The 14,038-nt window shown below is 44.0% G+C and overlaps 1 protein-coding gene across 14 annotated transcripts in view; it reads left to right on the top strand.

Annotated features, from left to right (window-relative positions):
* The window catches only part of LOC140195219 (calcium/calmodulin-dependent protein kinase type II delta chain), a 580,639-nt gene that overhangs the window by 305,399 nt on the left and 261,202 nt on the right, over positions 1-14,038 (top strand). The window lies entirely within an intron of this gene.

The raw sequence follows: 14,038 nt of genomic DNA on the forward strand, positions 1-14,038 counted from the left end.
ACTGTCACTTTCAGACTGAGGAATGAAGTGTATTCTTCTAGTGTAATGTAACTATATTTAGTTTCGAGACAGAGCAAACATTTTAATATGCTTACCTCTTGGTATTTGAACAAATTAACCCTAACTAGGATACTTCCACACAGTAGTGTAAGGCTGATTTAACACTTTATGGAATTTTTTTCGTAAGGGCCATAAACCACATCTATGTGATGAATTAACACCTGCAGTGTTCAACGCAACTGTGGCATTCAAAACTGGTGACTCTGACCTGTACAAGAAATTGAGATACAATCTTCGTAAAGCTATCATGGATGGCAAGAGATAATACCAGGCCAAGGTAGAGTCCAGACAGGCAGTCAGTCATGCCAGGGGCTATGATGGACTACAGACCGAACTCAGGCAGAGTCACCGACAATAGCACAATCCCTTCTCAATGAGCTTAATGTATTCAATGCATATGTCAAACTGAAGTGATTAGTATTTATTGATATTTATTTATTTTAGAGCTGCATTGCAGCACAGGCTTTTCCACCAACGAGCCACGCCACCTGGCGACCCATCTATTGATCCCTAGCCTATTCACAAGACAATTTACAGCGACCAGTGAACCTACCTTTGGACTGTAGGAGGAAACCGGAGCACCCGGAGGAAATGTGCACACACAGGAAGAACATAGGAAGTTACTTACGGTGGATGCCAGAATTGAACTCCAAACTCTGAGCTGTAATACGGTTGCACTAACTACCTCAATAGCGTGGCACCCTACCTGTCCCAGCAGCCCCCAGTGCACCTGTACCTACACTCACCGTTACAGATGTTAGATCAGACTTCCAGAGAATGAATTGGCAAAAGCATCTGGCCCAGATGGAGTCCCCAGCCACTTTCTTAGTTCCTGTGTGGATGAATGGGGGTGCTTTTTCAGGTTTTTAAACTGACCTTTCTTCAATCTGAGGTTCCAAACTGCTTTAAGAAGATTATCATGCATTTTTATTTAAGATGAGGAAATGTGTTAAGGTAAAGTCAATAATGTAGAAAATTGGACACACCAGGAATGTTGACTCACTGTAGAGTTTCAGTAAAGCAAGATTGAAGAACTGACCATTCCAGCTGTCTCTGTCTTACAATCCACAGTGGCTTCAACTTGTGCGACACTCTGACTTTTCCAGCTCCCCCACCGCTTAAAACATTGGGTTCAGTCACTTCGATACCTTCTGGGGCCCGGACCCCGATGCCTCAATTTGGCCTGCACCTGACCTTTCCGATGTTGCCCTGTGGTTAAATTGATCGAACCCCAGGTCTTCCTCATCTCGCCTCAGTTCTGCTGCATCAAATTGACCCCAAGTCGAAAGGGAAGTTACAGGCTATTGTTTGTGATGATTATTTACCAGGAAAAGAGTGATTAACAAAGTATTTAGTTGTTTTCTTCATTTCATTGGCCACCAGCAAGGAGTTGCTGAGATTCATCAGCACCATCTTAAACCAGAACTATCAACCTCTAACTATTCTCAATGATTTAGCCTCCACGGCAATGAATTTCACAGATTTCTTTAGCCAAAGAAATTTCTCCTCATCTTTTCTAAATGGACATCCCTCTATTCTGAGGTTGTGGCCTCTGGTCCTAGACTGATCCTTTGCACATCCATTCTATCTAGACTTTTCAGTATTCAATAGAGGTTTCAATGATGAAGAGTTTAGGAGTGGTGGTTGTGAACTGGAGCTTGGTGTCACCTGTTCACTTCTGGACCAGATTATATGTTGTTAGATAATGTTCCAGAAATAGATCAAGGTCAACATTGGATCCTTGGAGGATTCTGAAGGAAGTCTTGAGCAAATTCTGTGCCTGCAAGGAGCTAGATAAGGTGCTAGAAACATTCTATAGGCTAGCCAGTATTTGTGAAAAAGGAACATAGTTAATGTTTTGGATCAAAGCTACTTCAGAACATAATTCTAATGTGTTCTCATCATAAAATCAGTTTCTGATGAAGGGACTTCAACCCAGAATGATAACTCCATTTGTATTTGCAGCTCTTTCCTGAACCACTGGATATTTCACCATTTTGTTTTCTTTTTATTTCACACTCCCAGCATCCTCAGTTATTGATTGTAGTTAAGAAACAAAGCAGATAAGTCGATATTTGTGCAAGTTGTGGAAGGGAACAGTGCGCTCTGACTAAAAGACTAAACCATATCAAAGACTACAAACTGGTCTTAAGTGATGTGCAGGATGATGAAAGCTGTTTGTTCGCAAGGACTTAAGCATTGCTGGGGCAAGAATTTTGCAATGAATACATATTTAAAGCTTTGCAATGAAAGAAAATATTGTAGTAGGAACAGTTCAAAAGAATGTAGGAGTGTAGGTGGTCAGGGATTTCTTCTTGAAAGAGAATAATAACAAGAAATTTAAAGGTAATGAGTGAAGAAGAAAATCTCACTATCACAACTGCGAAAAGCACTGAGATCTAAAAGGCACTTCACATTAAGACTTAAAGAGTAGTTTGTACAAACTTTTGTGGCTGAATTTGGGTAGTACAGCTGCATTGCAGAAATAAAATATGTTGCTTTTGCTGATATCAGCTATTAGTCTCATTCTCCATGTAAAACTTCAGTCAGACCACATGTATTCAAGTCACACCATTATAGGCAGGATCTGGAGACTGTGGCAAGGGTGCAGAAGAGGTTCACCAGCATGCTGCCTGATTAGAAGGCGTGAGCTACAAGAAAAGGTTGGATAAACTTTGCTTCTTCTCCCTAGACCATTGGAGACTGGGGGGAGATATGAGAGGTTTTAAAATTGGGAGACGCATGGATAGCATAGACAATCATGGTCTTTTCTCCAAGGTAGCAATGTCAAATATCAGAGGACATGCTGTAAGGTTGGGGGGTGGAGTGGTTAGTTTAAAGGTGACATTAGAGGCAAGATTTTTATTCAGTGTAGTAGTAGTGCCTGGAATAGGCTGCAGTGGAAGCAGACAATTTGATGGAGTTTAAAAGGAATTTCGATTGACACATGAATGTGAAGGGAATGGAAGGATACAAAAGAGGAGGATATTTCATATGAAATGGCATCAAGATCCACACAAAATCATGGGCCAGATCATCTTTCCTGTGCTGCACTGTGCTATGTGCTGTTATAATTATAATTATATCATTATCAGTGTGTCTACATCCCTCTCTTCCTCTTTCTGTCACTTCCCATTAATTGAAAGAACACAATTTGGCTAATTCAATGAAACATAGAATTTCTCATGGAGCTTAGTGGAAACTGGTTCAGATGTGTTTCAATATGTGAATTGGTGGTGTGAAACAATTTGTTTTATCGAGAATTTATTAAGTTAATTCCAAGTGACCAGCTGGCCTGCAACTTGCACATATTAGTCCAATCACAGCCAACAGAAATCTGCAGATGCTGGAAATCCAGCAACACACACAGGATGCTGGAGAAACTCAGCAGGTCAAGCAGCATCTATGGAAAAGAGTAAATAGACGACGTTTCAGGCCGAGACCCTTCATCAGGTCCTGATGATGCTGCCTGGCCTACTGAGTTCCTCCAGCATTCTGTATGTGATACACATATTAGTACTAGCAGCTACTAATATTAATCAGTCAGTCAAGCTATTTCCTATTAAGGGCACATATAAAAGAGAATTTGATAGATTTGTTTGTTGAGAAATTCACAGCTGGCAGGTGACATGGAGAAATTCCAGAAATCTCAATCCCTAAATGGTTAACCTCATCAAAATCAATTTCATCGCCCAAGTTTTAATGTCTTCACAGGTTCAGTAATTTCTACCATTGATAATATAGAAATTAAAACTTAGTTGATTGCTTTCATAATTGAGGCAAATTTTCCTGACCTTTGTAGTCTTTATCTCCAGGGTGCTCTTCTATCCTTTGCAGTCCCTGTGGTTCACTGATACTAATTTGCATAATAAACAATGTCAGATAATGCCACATAGGTTCATGCTAATTGGAAATGATAAACACAATATCTGACATTCAGAATACAGAAACTGCAGATTAGAGCTCTTACTAAATAGAGACTAAATCTAAGTACTGATGAATTGCTGTGACCTCTTTGTAACATTTAAATATTGTTTTTTCTTAGATGTTCATTTTTTGAAGTCAAAGTACAGCACAGTGCAGCGCTTTGGCCGATCTAGTCCATGCTGAACCATTTCAACTGCCTACCCCCTTTGACCTGCACCTAAACCATAGTCCTCCCTATCCCTACCATCCATGTACCTATCCAAACTTCTCTTTAACGTTGAAACCAAGCTCACATGCACCACTTGAGCTGACAGCCAATTCTAAACTCTCACCACCATTTGGGTAAAGAAGGTTCCCCTCATGTTCCCCTTAAACCTTTTACCTTTTACCCTTAACCCATGACCTCTCGTTGTAGTCCCACTCAACCTCAGTGGAAAAAACTTGTTTGCATTTACTGTATTTATACCCCTCATAATTTTTTAAATCTAATCTCCCCTCAATCTTCCGGAGAACCAATTTTGTTCCTTGCAGTTCTTTTGCTCTTAACATATTTGTAGAATCCTTTAGGATTTCCTTCACCTTCTCTTGTTCCCTAACAGTAGATCAAGTATTGCACACTCTCTCGTTGGGTCTTCTATAAACCGATTAAGGAAATTTTCCAGAACACATTTGACAAACTCTATCCCATCTAGCCCTTTTACAGTATGGCAGACCCTGTCAATATTTAAAAAGTTAAAATTACCCACTATAACAATATTGGTATGATTCTTGCAACAGTCTGCGATCTCTCTACACGTGTTCCTCTAAATCCCACGGACTGCTGAGTGATCTATATTAACGAGGTCATACCTTTCTTATTAAAGCCTTACGAGTAGAGTTTTCCAATCTGTCCTGACTGAACACTACCATGACATTTTCCCTTACTAGTAACACCACCTGTCCTCCTTTAACCCCTCCCTCTCTGTCATGTCTGAAACAATGGAACTCGGAACACTGAGCCCTTGTCTCACTAAAGGCCACAATGTCATAATTCCTGGTGTTGATTCATGCTTGGAGCTCAGCTGCATTCCCTACAATATTTCTTACATTGAAATATATGCAGGTCAGGACATTAGTTGCACCTTTTGATTCCTGACTTTGTCTGAGGTCTTAACAATATCTGTATCCACAACAGTTTCACTATCTGTTCTGTCACTCTGGTTCCCATTCCTCTGCAATTCTAGTTTAAAACCCCGACCCACGTGCAACATTAACAAACCTCCTTCTCTCCCTCCTGCACCAACACCTCAGCCATGCATTAACTTGTATGATCTTCCTATTTCTGACTTCACTATCACATGGCTTGGGTAGCAATCCTGAGATCACAAGTCTGCATGTCCTGCCCTTTAACTCAGCAGCTTACTCCCTGAACTCACTTTGCAGCGCCTCATCACTCATCCTACCCATGTCATTGGTGCCTACATGGACCTTGACCTTTGGCTGCTCACCCTCCCGCTTAGGAATGCTGAGGACTCAATCTGAGAATCCGCCAGGCAACATCTCGTTCTCGTCCACAGAACCTCCTTTCTGTTCCCCTCACTAACGAATCCCCTATCACAGCTCACCTCCTCTGCCCTGTTCCCTTTTGAGTCACAGAGCCAGACTCCGTACCAGCGACCTGACCACTGTGACTTTCCTCTGCTAGGTCATTCCCTCCCCCCGACAGTATCCAAACTGGTATACCTGTTGTTGAGTGGGATGGCCACAGAGGGACTCTGCATTGGCTGTTTAACCCCTTTCCTCTTCCTAACTGTTACCCAAGTCTCCCGTGCCCTGCACCTTGGGCATAACTACCTCTCTATATGTCCTATCTATCACCCCTCATCCTCCCAAATGATCCGCAGTTCATCCGGTTCCAGCTCCAACTCTTCAATGCAGTTTTTTGGAAGCTGCTGCTGGATGCACTTCTCGCAGGTGAAGTTGTCAGGAACACTGGAGGTCTCCCTGCCCTCCCACCTCACGCAAGAGGAGCATCCTGCGGTCCTGCCTGCATCCCTACTTTTCTAACTTTGCAAATATAAAGAAGGAAAACAGTAAATACATTGGGGAAAAATCTGTGTACAGCTTTTCCACCTTTCCTCACTCAAGCTTCTCCTCACTGAAGCCTCGAAGAGCTACAGCCTCAAAATCTCCACTCTAACACTGTCTGCTCCAACAAAGACTTCTTCAACGATAGCCGTTCCACTTGTCCCTGCACCCTATTTTAATTTGTTCTTGCCAATCAATCCCAGTTACTGTTTGACCACTGCTCAAAATGCCAAACTACTACGAGTCGATGCCTTATGTACTCAAGCATCCAATCTGAATGAGCTATGTCTTCTCATGCTTTGGATCGCTGAATGGCCACTGTTCAAAACAGCAAACTGCCATGAGCCGATGCCTTATGTACTCAAGCATCAAACCTGAGTGACTTCTCACACTTCAGACTGCTGATTGGCTGCTTTTGGGGAGTGTACCCTGGGCAGTTCACCATAATTCCCATTTTGGCATTGTGAAGAAACTGAAAAGATACATTAGAGAGGCCAATGATTTTTCCAAAAAGTACTGTATTAGAATTGTACGATCTTATTTCTAATGTAATTAGTAATTGTGTTTCTTGCAGATAATTATATACTGTACTGAACTCGTCTCAGCCTGTTCAACACTAATTGAGCTATTATTTTTCAACCAGAGTTTTGTTTTTCTCGGACTTTGCAAAAGAAGCAAAAGTGGAATTGAGAGGAATCAAGAGACAACTATGGTATTATCAGGAAATGATCACTTCTTAGTTGTATTTATACTAGTGGTTAACATGGATTTTTATTGAGATTTTTCTGAAATCCTACTCTCCTTAAAATGTGTCTATAGCATCTATCACAGATTCCAGATTCTGCCTGACTCACTTAGTTCCTCCAGGGCCTTTTATGTTGCTCCAAATTCTAGTGTCTGCAGCTTTCTGTATTGTCCAGTTGCATTCACTCTACAGTGATGAAGTGCTTTGAGAGGTTGGTTGTGGCTAGAATCAACTCCTGCCTCAGCAAGGACCTGGACTCACTGCACAGTAAGTCTACGGCGGATGCGATCTCTTTGACTCTTCACGTGACCTTGGATCATCTGGTCAATGCAAACACTTATATTAGGATGCTGTTTATTGACTACAGGTCAGCATTTAACATAATCATTCCTACAGATCTGATCAAAAAGCCCCCTGTGTCCACGACTTCTTCATTGGAAGACCACGGTCTGTGTGGATCAGAAATAACATCTCCGCCTCTCAGATAATCAACACTTCCACATCTCAGGGATGTGTGCTTAGCTCACTGCTCTACCTCTCTACACCCATGACTGTGTGGCTAGACACAACTCAAATGCCATCTATAAATTGGCTGACGACACAACTATTGTTGGCTGAATTTCAGATGGTGACAAGATGGCGTACAGGAGCGAGATATATCAGCAAGTTGAGTGGTGATGCAGCAACAACCCTGCATTGTACATCAGTAAGACCAAAGCATTGATTGTGGACTTCAGAGAGGGTAAGACAAGGGAACACGTACCAGTCCTATAACGAGGCAGCTTACAAAGAAAAAGTCATCTCTCTGACATAGTGGTCTCAGGAAAACAACCTCTCCCTCAATGTCGCAAAAACAAAGGAGCTGGTTCTGGATTACAGGAGGAATGGAGTCAGGCTAACCCCTATTGACATCAATGGATTTGGGGTTGAGAGAGTATACAACTTCAAATTCCTTGGCAACCACATTACCGAGGACCTCACATGGTCTGTACACGTCAGCTGTGTGGTGACAAAGGCACAACAGCGCCTCTTTCACCTCAGACAGTTGAGGAAGTTTGGAATGCGCCCCCAAATCCTCGGAACTTATACAGGGGCACAATTAAGAGCATCCTGACTGGCTGCATCACTGCCTGGTATGGGAATTGTACCTCCCTTAATTGTAGGGCTCTGCAGAGAGTGGTGCGGACAGCCCAGCGCATCTGTAGTTGTGACCTTACCATGATTCAGGACATTTACAAGGACAGGTGTGTAAAAAAGGGCCCATAGGACCCAAGCCATCCCAACCACAATCTATTCCAGCTGCTACCATTCGGGAAATGGTACCACAGCATAAAAGCCAGGACCAACAGGCTCAGGGACAGCTTCTTCCACCAGGCCATCAGACTGATGAACTCACACTGATTTGAGTGTACTCTATATTACATTGACTGTTCTATTTATTATAAATTCTTATAAATTACTATGATCGCACATTGCACACTTAGATGGAGACGTAACGTAAAAATTTTTACTCCTCATGTATGTGAAGGATGTAAGAAATAAAGTTAATTCAATTCAAAAACACTCTGAGCTTTAATCATACACTAGACCGATCAGAATCCTCATCGTTCACTGTTCAGCTCTGGTGCCCAAAGTATCTCTACAAATGACTAAAGCTTCCTGAAGCAGAGCAAGCAACCCAAAAAACTATTTTTATAACCTCTGCAGAGGTAGGTTGTAGTTGATAATTATGATGGATTTTTTTCCTGCTCTATAATTGGGATTGTATTTTTTAGCACAGAGGCTTAATAGTTTTCCTCTCTTGCAGATAATGAGGTCTTGTTGCTTTTCGAATATTTATGAGATCTAATTAAGTGTGGGTGAATGTCCTCAGTGTAAAATATATCTGTTTGTTGTATTGGGGTGTTCTTTTAATTGCTGAGGTTAAATTATTAATGTAATAAGAAACTTAGTTTGTAGATTTACCATTAATTTGGAGGCAAGTGTAGGGAAATTGTCAGTGGCTGACAGCAAATTAATAAAATTCATGAGCTGATCTGTATTCACCTTTCATGTTAATACACTCAGTCTAATTATGGTGAGAAATTGTTATTTCTTTTCCCACTGTGAGTCAGCTCAGCTAACTCAGGTTAGTAATATGAAATAAGCTTTGTCCTTGATCCAATTAAAATGCTATCAATTATACAAATTACCATAGATTTTTCAAATCACAATTTCACCACAACAGTAAAGAATAGAACTGTAGAATATTTTATGCTGCTCTGTACAAAGGCAAGATTTGCTTCCTGAAAGATTAGGTTTTGAGCTCTTTCATTTAACCAAACAATACCATATACTTGCAACACACATCAAAGTTGCTGGTGAACGCAGCAGGCCAGGCAGCATCTCTAGGTAGAGGTACAGTCGACGTTTCAGGCCAAGACCCTTCGTCAGGACTAACTGAAGGAAGAGTTAGTAAGAGATTTGAAAGTGGGAGGGGGAGGGGGAGATCTAAAATGATAGGAGAAGACAGGAGGGGGAGGGATGGAGCCAAGAGCTGGACAGGTGATTGGCAAAAGGGGTATGAGAGGATCATGGGACAGGAGGTCCGGGGAGAAAGACAAATGGGGGGAACCCCGAGGATGGGCAAGGGGTATAGTCAGAGGGATAGAGGGAGAAAAAGGAGAGAGAGAGAGAAAGAATGTGTGTATATAAATAAATAACGGATGGGGTACGAGGGGGAGGTGGGGCATTAGCAGAAGTTAGAGAAGTCAGTGTTCATGCCATCAGGTTGGAGGCTACCCAGACGGAATACAAGGTGTTGTTCCTCCAACCTGAGTGTGGCTTCATTTTTACAGTAGAGGAGGCCGTGGATAGACATGTCAGAATGGGAATGGGATGTGGAATTAAAATGTGTGGCCACTAGGAGATCCTGCTTTCTCTGGTGGACAGAGCGTAGGTGTTCAGCAAAGCGGTCTCCCAGTCTGCGTCGGGTCTTGCCAATATACAGAAGGCCACATCGGGAACATCGGGAGCACCGGACGCAGTATATCACCCCAGCCGACTCACAGGTGAAGTGTCACCTCACCTGGAAGGACTGTCTGGGGCCCTGAATGATGGTAAGGAAGGAAGTGTAAGGGCATGTGTAGCACTTGTTCTGCTTACAAGGGTAAGTGCCAGAAGGGAGATCAGTGGGGAGGGATAGGGAGGACGAATGGGCAAGGGAGTCGCATAGGGAGCGATCCCTGTGGAAAGCAGAGGCGGGGGGGGAGGGAAAGATGTGCTTAGTGGTGGGATCCCGTTGGAGGTGGCGGAAGTTACGGAGAATAATGTGTTGGACCTGGAGGCTTCCGCCACCTCCAACGGGATCCCACCACACTTCCGCCACCTCCAACAGGCTCCCACCACTACTTCCGCCACCTCCAACAGGATCGCACCACTAAGCACATCTTTCCCTCCCGCCCCCCCCCCCCCGCTTTCCGCAGGGAACACTCCCTATGTGACTCCCTTGTCCATTCATCCTCCCCATCCCTCCCCACTGATCTCACTCCTGGCACTCATCCTTGTAAGCGGAACAAGTGCTATACATGCCCTTACACTTCCTCCCTTACCACAATTCAGGGCCCCAGACAGTCCTTCCAGGTGAGGGGACACTTCACCTGTGAGTCGGCTGGGGTGATATACTGCATCCGGTGCTCCCGATGTGACCTCCTGTATATTGGCAAGACCTGACACAGGCTGGGAGACCGCTTTGCTGAACACCTACGCTCTGTCCGCCAGAGAAAGCAGGATCTCCCAGCGGCCACACATTTTAATTCCACGTCCCATTCCCATTCTGACATGTCTATCCACGGCCTCCTCTACTGTAAAGATGAAGCCACACTTAGGTTGGAGGAACAACACCTTATATTCCACCTGGGTAGCCTCCAACCTGATGGCATGAACATCGACTTCTCTAACTTCCGCTAATGCCCCACCTCCCCCTCGTACCCCATCTGTTACTTATTTTTATACACACATTCTTTCTCTCTCTCTCCTTTTTCTCCCTCTGTCCCTCTGACTATACCCCTTGCCCCATCCTTTGGGTTTCCCCCCCTCCCTCTTTTCTTTCTCCCAGGGCCTCCTGTCCCATGATCGTCTCATATCCCTTTTGCCAATCAACTGTCCAGCTCTTGGCTCCATGCCTCCCCCTCCTGTCTTCTCCTATCATTTTGGATCTCCCCCTCCCCCTCTCACTTTCAAATCTCTTACTAACTCTTCCTTCAGTTAGTCCTGATGAAGGGTCTCGGCCTGAAACGTCGACTGTACCTCTTCTTAGAGATGCTGCCTGGCCTGCTGCGTTCACCAGCAATTTTGATGTGTGTTGCTTGAATTTCCGGCATCTGCAGAATTCTTGTTGTTTGCGTTTTAAAATACCATATACTTATTAGTTTTAATCTGAACATAGAACACAAGTGTTTTATGGCACTGGACTAGACTCTTTGGTCTGTGGTTCCTGCACCTACCATAATACCATAATGCCTCTGCCTGCACGTGGTCTGCAGCCCCTCGTTCCCCACCCATCCCCCCCCCTTGCCTCTTGAATGTTGCTATCATATCTGCATCCAACCTCTACCCTAAGAGTATATTCCAGGCATCTACCACTCTCTTGTGTGAATGAAACTTACTTCATGAAACTCCTTTAATCTTTCCTCCACTCACCTTAAACCTCTGCCTTTTGACAATTCCATACTGGGAGAAAAAAGACAATATCTACCTTGTCTATTCTCAGGATAGGACAGTTGGTGAAAAAGCAAAGATAGAAGCAGTCAAACCGTCAGGAAGGGCAGGCAGATGAGAGGACAAAATTGTAGCCAGCAGGATGAGTATCCATGCATTAGGGATGCAGAATCAAAACAGGTAGCAAATACAGTACTGAAAATGTAATATCTCAACACACAGAGTGTAAGCAATAAGGTGGATGATCTTGTTACACTATTACAGATTGTCAGGTATGATGTTGTGGCCATCACTGAATCGTGGCTGAAGGATAGTTGTCGTTGGGAACTGAATGTCCAAGGTTACACGTTGTATCAGAGGGATAAGAAGTTTGGCAGAGGGGGTGGCATGGCTCTGCTGGTAAAGAATGGGATCAAATCATTAGTAAGATGTGACATAGGAAGATGTTGAATCCTTGAGCGTTGAATTAAGAAACTGCAAGGGTAAAAGGACTCTGATGGCAGTTATATACAGGCCTCCCAACAGTAGCTGGGATGTGGACTACAGAATACAACAGTGGAAATGGGAAATGGAATTAAAATAGGTGGCCACTGGGAGATACTTTATACTTTATTGTCGCCAAACAATTGATACTGGAACATACAATCATCACAACGATATTTGATTCTGCGCTTCCCGCTCCCTGGATTACAAATATTAAATATTAAAAATAGTAAAAATTAGTAAATATTAAAAATTTAAATTGTAAATCATAAATAGAAAATAGAAAAATTGCAAGTAAGGTAGTGCAAAAAAACCGAGAGGCTGGTCTGGATATTTGGAGGGTACGGCCCAGATCCAGGTCAGGATCTGTTCAGCAGGCTTATCACAGTTGGAAAGAAGCTGTTCCCAATTCTGGCCGTACGTGTCTTCAGGCTCCTGAGCCTTCTCCCAGAGGGAAGAGGGACGAAAAGTGTGTTGGCTGGGTGGGTCGTGTCCTTGATTATCCTGGCAGCACTGCTCCGACAGCGTGCGGTGTAAAGTGAGTCCAAGGACGGAAGATTGGGTTTGTGTGATGTGCTGCGCCGTGTTCACGATCTTCTGCAGCTTCTTTCGGTCTTGGACAGGACAACTTCCATACCAGGTTGTGATGCACCCTAGAAGAATTCTTTCTACGGTGCATCTATAAAAATTAGTGAGGGATATAGGGGACAGGCCAAATTTCTTTAGTTTTCTCAGAAAGTAAAGGGCTGGTGGGCCTTCTTGGTTGGACTCTGCTTGGTTGGACCAAGTCAGGTCATTTGTGATATTGACCCCGAGGAACTTAAAGCTTTTGACCTGTTCCACTTGTGCACCACCGATGTAAATTGGGTCGTGCGATCGGCTACTCCTTCTGAAGTCATTAACCAATTCCTTCGTCTTGCTGACGTTGAGGGATAGGTTATTGTCTTCGCACCATGCCACCAGGTTCTTAATTTCCTCTCTGTACTCAAACTCATCATTACCTGAGATATGGCCTATTGTTGTGTCATCAGCAAACTTATATATTGAGTTTGATGGAAACTTGGCTACACAATCATGGGTGTACAGTGAGTACCGCAGGGGGCTGAGTACACAGCCTTCTTCTGGTAGACGAGGCATAGGTGTTTGGCGAAGCGGTGTCTCAACCTTTATTGATGTAAAGAGGCCACACCGGGAGCACCAGACAGAGTATGTGACCCTGACAGACTCACAGGTGAAGTATTGCCTCACCTGGGAGGACCTTCTACCACCACTGCACTCCATCTAGCGGAACTTATCCTCACTCTTAATAATTTTTCCTTTGGCTCCTCCCACATCGTTCAAACAAAAGGTGTAACCACAGACACTGGCATGGGTCCGAGCAATGCCTGCCTGTTTGGCGGCTATGTGAAACTGTCTTTGTTCCAAGCCTACACTGGTGGCTGTCCCCCATTTTCCTACGCTACATCGATGACTGCATAGCTGCTGCTTCCTGCATCTGTGTGCTGAACTCGTCGACTTCATCCACTTTGCCTCCAACTTCCCCCCCGCCTTCAAACTTACCTAGTCCATTTCTGACACCTCCCTCCCCTTTCTCGATCTCACTGTGTCTTTCTCTGGAGACAGCTTATCTACCGATTTCTATTATAAACCTACAGCTACCTGGACTATACCTCTTCTCACCCTGTTGCTTGTAAAAATGCCATCCCCTTCTCTATATTCTTCTGTTTCCATCGCATCTGCTCTCAGGATGAGGCTTTTCACTCCAGAACAGAGATGTCCCCCTCCTTCAAGGGAAGGGGATTCCTTTCCTCCACCATCAACACTGCCCTTAACTGCATCTCTTCCATTTCACGCACATTTTCTGTCACCCCATCCTCCCACCAGCCTACCAGGGATAGGGTTCCTCTTGTCCTCACCTACCACCCTACCAGGGATAGGGTCCCTCTTGTCCTCACCTACCACCCTACCAGGGATAGGGTCCCTCTTGTCCTTACCTACCACAGATAGGGTCCCTCTTGTCCTCACCTACCACCCTACCAGGGATAGGGTCCCTCTTGT

The sequence above is a fragment of the Mobula birostris genome, chromosome 3 (genome assembly GCF_030028105.1).
Source record: "Mobula birostris isolate sMobBir1 chromosome 3, sMobBir1.hap1, whole genome shotgun sequence".
NCBI lineage: Eukaryota > Metazoa > Chordata > Chondrichthyes > Myliobatiformes > Myliobatidae > Mobula > Mobula birostris.